This window comes from Cnephaeus nilssonii (genome assembly GCF_951640355.1).
Source record: "Cnephaeus nilssonii genome assembly, chromosome: 4".
Lineage (NCBI taxonomy): Eukaryota > Metazoa > Chordata > Mammalia > Chiroptera > Vespertilionidae > Cnephaeus > Cnephaeus nilssonii.
The window spans coordinates 109877330-109887776 of NC_137075.1; positions in this window are offsets into that span (position 1 = coordinate 109877330).

The following is a 10447-nucleotide window of genomic DNA, read 5'->3' on the forward strand; positions in this document are numbered from 1 at the left end:
AGGTGGCAGCTGATCAGTGATTCTCTTCCAAGGTCAATATTTACCTTAAATAATGCTGTCTATTGTCTTTTACACCTACGATAACATACTTATTATATCTAAAGAGAGAAAGTAAGAGAGAGAGAGGGAGAGAGAGAGAGAGAGAGAAACATTGATCAGTTGCTTCCCATACGTGCCCCTATCAGTGATCAAATTCACAACCTGGGTCTGTGCAACCTGTCATCGTACTTGCCACCTTTTTGGTATGTCTTTAGTGTGTCCTTTGTGGAGAAGGGATTTCAGATCATCTAAAAATTAAGTTGTTTGTTGTTTTGTTCATGATTTTTACAAATTCCTGTTTTTGGCTAAAAAGTGATATTGGAGGTATTTGTAACTGTTTTCTTGCATTTCCCAGGCCCTCTTTTTGCTCTTTAGGTAGCTTCTTTTGTTGCCTAGAAGATGCAAATGTTAAAGAGAAAATGACTTGTGTGTTTATTTGTCACTAGAGGCCCAGTGCACGAAATTCGTGCACGGGCGGGGGGTGGGGGGTGGGCAGGGGGGTGTCCCTCAGCCCAGCCTGCACCCTCTCCAATCTGGGACCCCTTGAGGGATGTCCAACCACCCGTTTAGGCCTGATCCCATTGGGCAGTTGGGGGGGTGGTCGGACATCCCTCTCACAATCCAGGACTGTTGGCTCCCAACTGCCCTCCCCTGCAGGCCTGGTCCCCCCCAACTGCCCTCCCCTGCAGGCCTGGCACTCCCAACTGTCCTCCCCTGCTGACCTGATTTCCCCCAACTGCCCTCCTCTGCTGGCCTGGTCACCCCTAACTACCCTCCCCTGCCAGCCTGGTGACCCCTAACTGCCTTCTTCTGCTGACCTGGTCACCCATAACTTCCCACAACTGCCCTCCCCTGCAGGCCATTTGTGGCAGCCATCTTGTGGTGGCCATATTATGTCCACATGGGGGCAGCCATCTTTAACCACATGGGGGCAGCCATCTAGTGTTTTGGTGTGACAGTCAATTTGCATATTACTCTTTTATTAGATAGGATTTTTTTGGCCTGTGAAGAGATTGCTCCAATTTGTCAAAATGAGCCTAATCTTGTGTGTCAAGTGTGTCGTTATTGTGTAATTTTATTGTGTTTAATTTTTTCTAATGATATTTATCCCCTTTTAGGTTAGATTAGAATTTCAGAGGGAGAGGGTGCATTGGTCAGGGTCTGGGCCAAAAGTCATGGGTCAGAGTTTAAGGTTCATAGGCAAAATATTAAGGTTCAGAGGTCAGTGCTCATGGTTGAAAGGTAAAGGTGCAAGGCTTGAGCATCAGGGTTCAAGTGTCCTATCAACTGATAAGCATGGGCTTCCGCCCGCCCTTCCACATGCCCGTCACTCTCCGTGCCTGGCCACCTGCCTTCTTTCCGGCTTGCTCTGCCCCAGGGCCTTTGCACATGCCATGCCCAGTTGTGGTGCTGCCTCTTCCTTCCTCCCTCACCTGGTCACTGTATTCACCCTTTGGATCTGAGCTCACACAGGCCACTGGGCCCCACTGAAGGCTCAGTCTCAGGTAGATGCCCACACCTCCAGTGGCAAACCCTCCAGAACACCTTCCCGGGCGAGTGTGCATGCCTCCCGGGACGCCCGGGTCTTGTTCACCATCCGGTGACACGCCACATGCTCCCGCACCAGCTGCTGAGGGCCTGCCACCAGCCGATGCTCCACCCGGTGTCAGGTGTCCCCGAAAGGGAACTTCAGTCCTCGCGTCCATTTTAAGGGCTGCAAATGCCTCCCAGGTGGACCGGAGGTAAGTTCCAGACCCCGCGAAACTTCCAGAATGTTCCTCAGTCGCTCTCCTCAAAAGGACTTTGTCCCTGACTTTGGGGCTGGCCTCCCAGGTCCGGATGGGGCGGGGCAGGGCGGGGGTGTGGCACCCCGGGGCTTCCTGTGAGGACATGACCGTGGCCACGAGGCAACTTGAGGGCAAGCAAGGTGACTCTGGCAGCCGACACTCGCCAAGTCCCCACGCCGGACACCCGAGCCGCGGCTTCCTCTGGGCCTGGTGGCCTGCCGGCTCCGGGAGACCTGAGCCAGAGCCCACGTGGGGGCGAAGCAGCCTTCCCCCTGGTGGATCCGCGGAGGCGCTCCCATCTGGCCTGGAGCAGGCTGGGGCCGTTGCCTCGATGGAGTCCTGGGAGGCAGGGCCACCCCGATGCGCTGTGCCCCTGTCCACACTTCCCAACTTATTTTTAAAATGGTCTTGGCCCTGGCCGGTGTGGATCAGTGGTTAGAGCTTCGGCCTGTACACTGAAGAGTGTCAGGTTCGATTCCCAGGCAAGAGCACGTGCCTGGGCTGCAGGCTCGATCCCTGGCCCGGTTGGGGGCGCGTGCAGGAGGCAAAGAAACCATCTCGCTCTCTCTCTCACCCTCCCCCCTTCCGCTCTCTCTCTAAAAATCAGTGGAAAAACTATGCTCAGGTGAGGATTAACCAAAGGTATCATTTGGCTCCAAGATTTGGCCCCATCATTTGGCCCCATCATTTAGATTAGGTTGATGTGTTTAGGGTGATGGGATTAGATTGATGTGTCTAGGGTGATGGGATTAGGGTGATCGGTTAGCTAGCTATACCCTTCACCTAATCCCATCACCCTAGTTTTTTTGGGTTGCTGCTGTGGTACCCAGCAGGCAGCCATTACTGAGGCAGCCAGTCCTTACAGCGAGATGCTGAGTACTGCGAGACACAGCATGTTTGCAAGAAGCCGCCATCATTGGGGCAGGCCATATGCTGCAAGCCGACATTCCTGAGACCTTCAGTACAGCAGAGGCCCCTGCTAACAAGGCAGCCAGTCCGGGGCCCGGGGCCTTTACCCTGGCAGGCAGGCAGGTGCAGGCCGATTCTCCTGAGGCTGCCAGTAGTTTGGAGGCCACAGGCCTCGAGGCAACCAGTTATACGGAGTTTTTTCTGGTTGCTGCTGTGGTACCCAGCAGTCGGCCATTATTGAGGCAGCCAGTCCGTACAGGGAGGTGCTGAGTACCGCAAGACGCATCGTCCTCACGAGAAGCCGCCATCATTGGGGCAGGCCATATGCTGCAGGCCCACATCACTGATAAGTTCCGTACAGCAGAGGTCCTTGCTAACAAGGCAGCCAGTTTGGGGCATGGGGCTTTACCCTGGCAGGCAGGCAGGTGCAGGATGCCTCTACTGAGGCTGCCAGCAAGTTGGAGTCCACAGCCTCGAGGCAGGCAGTTAAACGGAGCCCGCTCTGGTTTTGGCAGTGGGTATCGTGCAGGCCACCATTTTTGAGGCAGCAGGTCCATACAGACAGGTGCTGAGTACCGCAAGGAGACACAGCATGTTCGTGAGAAGCCGCCATTATTGAGGCAGGCCAATAACTGCAGGCCAACATTCCTGAGATCTTCTGTACAGCAGAGGCCCCTGCTAACCAGGCAGCCAGTCTGGGGCACGGGGCCTTTACCCTGGCAGGCAGGCAGGTGCAGGCCGCCTCTACTGAGGCTACTAGGAGTTTGGAGGTTACAAGCCTCGACGCAGCCATTTCGAAGGAGTTTTATCGGGTTGATGCTGTGGTACCCAGCCTGCTGCCATTATTGAGGAAGCCAGTCCGTACAGCGAGGTGCTGAATACCGCGAGGAGCATCCATTACTGATGCAGGCATGATGCAGGTCTCTTTTCCTAAGGTTACTAGTTGTTTATTTCACAAGTTCATAGGATACTGGTTGCTTGTTACCATGGTATGTGTTACTGGTCACTAATTTCCTGGCAAGTAGGTAACTGATTTCCAGTCACTAGTTGCCAGGTTAGTAGTTACTAGCTGACTAGTTACTAGATCACTAGTTATTGGTTTACTTGTTCTCCGGTGACTGGTTACCAGGTTACTGTTTACCAGGTTACTGGTTCCTAGTTATCAGGTTCCTGTTGTGGCCATTCAAGGAATAACACCTTGTGCTTCTGTTCTTGGTGTTGAAATTCAGCTAACAGAACAAATAATTGTACCCAAATACAAACAAACAAATGAACCAAAACCCAAAACAAAGAAAAATCCTTAAAATCATTGAGTCTGTCCAGGGCAGGAATCATTTCTTCCCTGGATGGATTGAAGTCAGTGGTCTGGATTTTGCACCCCTTCCCAGCCCAGCCCTGCAGAGGGAGGCCTTGCGTGCTGCACTTACATTGTGAAGGTGTGCTTTCCCTCTGTCAGTCTGTACCCCGGACGCTGCCATTATTGAAGCCGCCTGTACCGGGGAGGCCGCCGTTCACAAGACAGCCAGTTGTGGTCAGGTCTCTTACAGATGCAGCCATTACCATGTCGGCTGACTTTATTGATGGTACCTCCAGATGCAGGGTTATCATGGGAACATGTTAGTACCACGAGAAAAAGATTCAACCTAAAGTTTTGTGTGGAAACACATTTTTTTTTAGAAATATATATATTTACTATTTCAGAAAGTAAGAGAGAGGGAGAGACCAATATCAATGATGAGTGATCATCATAGATTGGCTGGCTTGTGTCAGAAGAAAGCGGGACATTTGCTGTCATCTGCATTCCTGAAGGAATCGGCCCTGGCTGGTGTTGCTCACTGGTTAGAGTTTTGGATGGTCACTGGTGGGATTCCTGCTCCAGAGCACATACCTGGGCTGCAGGTTTCATGGCCAGTGCGGTATGGGCTCCTGTGACAACCAAAAATCCATGTGTCTCTGGCACATTCCTGTCTGCTTGTTTGTTCCCTCTCTCTCCTCTCCCTCCCTCCCTCCCTCCCTCCCTCCCTCCCTCCCTCCCTGCCTCCCTCCCTCCCTCTCTCTGTAAAAAAAATCAGTGGCAAAAACATATTCTCTGGGAAGAATTAAGCAAAAGATACACAAGAAAAAAGTACAAAGAAGGAAAAGTTGTGGAGGGTATGAAAAAGCAGCATTCCCCTCAAGAAAGGCACCATCCTGAGCAGAGCCTTTAGCTATCCTGATGTTTTTGAATGCGATGTTTGTAGAACTTACAAATAAAATGTCCGAGTGTCCCTTAGCTGCCAAGGTCCTGACACAACACAAGGAGGCCGCTCTAGGGAGTTCCCTGGAGGGTGTCCTAAGCCACCACGCCAGGGGCGATTTTGGTGGCGAGGCCGGGAGGGGCAGGGGAAAGCCAGGTGTGAGGGAGGCGGGGAATGGACAGAGGAGGGGCCCGTATGTGCTCCCCTCTAGTGGCCTGCACCTCTGCTCCCAGAGCCACCCACTCCGAGAAGATGCGAGCAGACTCACCTGGTGTTATTGTTTGAGGGACATACAGACCAAAGGACACATAGACCAAGGGACCGATAGATAATGGAGGCCGCAGTGGCCTGGAGAGATGACTTGTGTTAACCTGTGGCCACCATGCTGGTTCCCTCTATCCTCCCATAGGTACCTTCCCGTTGGTTGAGGACCCCAGAACCCTGGATTCCATTTCCACACACACCATGTACTTAATGGCGACTCCGTGGAAGACATAAGAGGTCTTTGTACATCCATTTGCACAACAGTGGGTTGGAAAGTGATCTCAAAGTTATTGTATCTAGTTATTATTTGAATAATAAATCCTAGCAAAGCAGTTCTGTGTTTGATGTCTGAAATATTTTTATTATACATACTTTTTATTTTAGTTAATGACATTTCTCCCACAAAGTTGCCTTCCTATGTGTAATTAAATGAGCATGTTAAAAACTTGGTAAGTTTGAATGTTTCACTTGGCAAATGTTTGGAAACTTGGTAAGTCTCTGTCTATTGCTGCCCAATGAACTGTTGGAGGTGATGTGTCGAATCTCGTCGTCCTCTTCTCCTCCCAAAAGATATCCGATTTTACTGCAACCACTGACAACTTTTCTTCCTTAGTGGTCGTCAGAATTCTGGTTCATGAATGTTCACATTATCTCACTTTCTAACTTGTGTACACACATACTCACAAACAGCTGAGCATCCCATCCTGGATAATTTTCCATTTGTTTCCAAAGGAAGCCAGATTGCTCATGGTTCTAGGTTGATGCTCAAGCACTGAGGCACATTTGTGAGTCCCAATAGAGAAATGAATGGAACAGAATAGAATGCTTCTGAAGAGACCCAAATGCCAAGATTTATGTTTTTTATGATCAATGTTTCTCCTGAGGCCATTAGAAAACCATTGCATTCTGTAGTAAATGGTACTGTGACACAAGTCAAGCAGCACATCGCTGAGAAAAGTCAAGCTGCAGCCCTATCCTGTTTCCTCAGCGGTTCGAGCGCTGGCCATGTGCGAGGCTGAGAGTGAGATGAGCTGCGCTTGCAGGACATGAGGAGAACCCCCCAGGTGTGATGTGGGAGGTGACCCAGTGTCCCGGAGGAGCAGCGGGACCACAGGTGATGCTACTGAGGCTTGGCTGCCCCTTGCAGCGTCAAGGCCTCAGGTTTACGTCTTAAGGCTGGTAAGAGGAGCCTGTTGAGCACCCCCAGCTGTCCATGTGCTATTGCTTGTGTTTTGTTTTGTTTTGTTTTTAGAAATTCTGTAAGCTTCCAAGTGTGTTTCCCTTTTTGTAAACATCAGCCTGCCTCACCATTTCCGAAAATGCATGTATTCCAAATACCTCAGTGGGTTTTGCATTCATTGTCATGTAAATTAACGGATCAGTCTAGAAGTTTTAGTAAATGATGCAAAACCATCGGTAAATTTTGTACGCTGAGGAAGATGTCTCCTTAGATGATTTTGTCCACATTTTTTGTAAAAGAACTGGTTTTGGTACCCGCACCCACAGTAGGTCACAGCTAAAGGTCAACCATTATGCATTTTTCCTAATTGGAGAGGCATGGTGGAGATTAGGGAGCCTTTTCTGTGGTCCCGACCCCATTTCAGGAGCACGTCCTGCAGCTGAGCAGCAGCATGTGGAGTACCACTTCCCTGTCGGTGTACTGAGTTGCGCGGTCCCATCTTACAGTCTCTCTGGAGGCAGAGCCCGGCGTTGCTGCTGGTTCTGGCAGTTACGAATGTTGTAAGGTAGGAACCAGGAATGTGGCCTGGCCGGTGTGGTTATCGGTTAGAGTGTGTACCTGTATCTGGAAGGTTCCTTTGTGTGATTCCCAGTGAAGGACATGTTTGTGGGTTTCCGGTTTGATCCCCTGTGAGTACAGGAGGTAAGGAATCATGAATGTGTGTCCCTCACGTGGATGTTTCCATCTCCGTCTTGCACGCTCATCCCTCCTTTCCGCTCTCTCAGAAAGCTCAAAGAAGAAATTTTTGTGTGTGTGAGAATTAACCACATATACAAAAAAGAGTGTTAGGTGTGTGAATTTTACAATTTCTAGAAGTAAGACTCTGCGAGGTATTGTTGAAAAGCAAATAGGCTGTTAATGTTTTAGACAGGCTCAGGTATATTGCAGCGAGGGACCTAAAGGTTAGCAGTCCCCTCTGTCCTAAGTTCTGTGATTCTGCATGAGGAGGAGCAGATGATGCCATTTTTTGGTAACGGATTTCCAAGAGTTTTTCTTGTCTTTGGACTGACCAGAGAACATGGTTGGATGAACAAATGTGCAAGGACGCAGCCGTGCCAAAGCGATCCTCTGCTGCCCTCTTGTAGCCATTATATGAATAATGGCTACAAGAAATTTATCCCCAAAAGAAACCCAGCAATGGAGGTTGTCCATGGCGGCAACGCTTCCTTCCGCGAATGGACGGGTATGGTGACCTGGAGCGTTCAGGATGTGAGCTCTTCACCCGGAGGTGGTTATTATTGTATCATTCATTTTCCAGGAGGCTAAAATTGTGGAGTAGCCATTCCGTCCATCGAGTCTCAGGGATATCAAGGGGTATTGGGAGAACATGTTGTTCGCGAGATCCTCAGCGAGAGGTGGCCATTCTTGAGGCATCCAGTCCCCTGGAGTCCATTCTGATTGAGGTAGCCAGTCCCTTGTAGATGGTCATTCCTGAAGCAGGCAGCCATTGAGCTGGAGGCCACCATTCTGGAGGCAGTTATTTAGTTAGTTAGTTATTTCGTCCCGGGGATACAAGGTTGTTTGTGATAAGGCCGTGTGTATCGTGTAGACCTCCCATGTAGGGGCAGTTAGTAGTGGGGAGGCTGTCATTCGTAGGGTATTGGTTGGTAGATGCAGGCAGGTTTTTTATATATATATATATATATTTTATTGATTTTTTTACAGAGAGGAAGGGAGAGGGATAGAGAGTTAGAAACATCAATGAGAGAGAAACATCAGTCAGCTGCCTCCTGCACACCCCTATTGAGGATGTGCCCACAACCAAGGTACATGCCCTTGACCAGAATCGAACCTGGGACTTTTCAGTCCACAGGCTAACGTTCTAGCCACTGAGCCAAACCGGCTAGGGCCGCAAGCAGTTTTTCTTATGCGAACCTGTTTTCTCCTCCAGCCAAAGATTCTGTTGAATAGGCTGGTGTTGAAAGATAGTGTTTATTTTATTTGAGTAAAAGGTGATTACTTCCTAAAGGAAGAGAGAGGGAGAAAGAAATATGTATGTTGCGATGGAATCCATGATGAGGTAGGGAGAATTCCCAGAAGTCACTGTTACGCCTCTGGGTTGTGCACCCTTTCCCTCCCATCCCTGCCAAGGAGGGGGGGGGGGGGTGTCCCGGAGACTGTTGTATGGAAATTCTCTGTCAGGTGACTCCTATCCTGAACAAGATTCTGTTTTTTTTCCCCCCTTAGCAAGTATATTAGAGAGCGTTGAGTTGTGTATGCTGTAAGTTGATGCTGTACTAGTGAGCATTAGCGGGATACTGTTCCTATTGAGTGTTAAAGATGTGAAATTGAAACCATTCCCTCCCAGTCTCCCTGAGTGGCAATCAAGCTGTTATCCTTTTCCTGTTTGCAGCACATGGCATCTATAGGCATTGCAGTTGAATTTGTCATTTGATAAAGTATGATTGATGTGTCATTTTCCGTATCTTACATCTGAAAACTCATAGTTGATGAATTTTCTGAATCCTGTGAAAGTCAAACTCCAAATTGACTAACTGTGTGAAGTGCAATGACGAAAGAGAAGCGATGTGTTTAGAAACCTAAAGGTTTGTATGGTAGTTAATTTTGTTCAAGTTCGTGTACGAATATTATGGTATCAAAATCAGAATTTTTTAAAGAAAACATCTATTCGTACTGAAAATATGTTGCTTTTAATTGAATCTTCGATGAGAGCAGAACATCCTATTTTTGCAAAGTTCTTCCCAGGAACCTCCATGTGAGCCTTTGTGTGTCTGTCCTTGGTGGTGAGAGGACTCTAGTTGTAAAGCCATTGTCCGGCTTCCCCAGCAGGTGGCGCCAAGTCCTCGCTGATGAGAAATGTTTGTGTATGAGTTCCTTTTTTTTTTTTTTTTTTATTTTATTGATTTTTTTACAGAAAGGAAGTTTTTTCATTGGAAATGAAAGTGGATGATGTGTGAGTTGGAAGAGTCCTAGTCCCAGCGTGGGATTCTTTGACCACATGATTGCATTCTCCTGTGAAGAATGCAAAGCTGTTTCCCTGGAATGAGTGTTGTGGTTGGGAGGTGATGTCCCTCAGCCATGTCAGGAGGCCAGCTACCGTGGTCCCACCCACTGTGGCCCCTTGTCCCCCTACCCCCCAGGCTTCACGTTGGAATCCCACACATCCCCAGGTGTTTCATCACCTGCTAGGAGTCCCTAAAGTCCCCCCCAAGGATGGCCTTCCAAGGCAAAGCTTGAAATGCCAAGGATTTGCTACTGGGTAGCCAAGTCCTTGGGCAATGTTTTCCCTGAGGACGAGCCATTTGTATGTTTATGTGGCTATTGTCCTTTTGTCTAATAGAGTAACTAGTTGTGAAATATCCTATTTTTTTTTAAGTTCCGTTTGTTCGGCCCCCCTAGGGCGCAGCCCCGGCCCCCTGGCGCACATCAGAAGTGTCTGTATTGTTCTTGCAATCCTGTGAATGGTGACTGTTAAGTCCTTTGCAGCCACCTAAGTTTTATTTTTCTCTTTGTATCCCACCCCAGAGGTTTCTGTGCTTCGCTTTTTCCCACCTCCCCAATGTCCATCTCCTTCTTTGAGTAAAAAATGTATAAAATCAGAAGTTAAACCGCCATTGTGGAGAGCACTTTTTGTTGCGTCATTGTGATCATCGTGGAAAAGCTACGTGTTAGCGTGAAGATCTCAGGAGAGACGTTCATTGAATCTCAGCACCGCTGTGTCAGGTGATTGCAAGGTTTTTCTCCTGAAGAAATGATGCCATGAGATTGTCCTATGTATTTCTTTCTAGTTGTGTATGTTTTGTATCTGTTTTGTAGCTCGCATGTTTTATCGGTGTGCCTCCCAGTCCCAGTCCCTTCGTCGTCCCAGTCTGTCCATAGTGTTTGATAATGTGGAAGTTAGATAGATATTGTGTAAGTCGTGTTTTGGGTATTTATTGATTTTGGTGAAGCCATTCCCTTTTTTGTGTTCTGCCCCGTTCAAATTGGGAGTCTTCAGGAAAAGAGGTCTT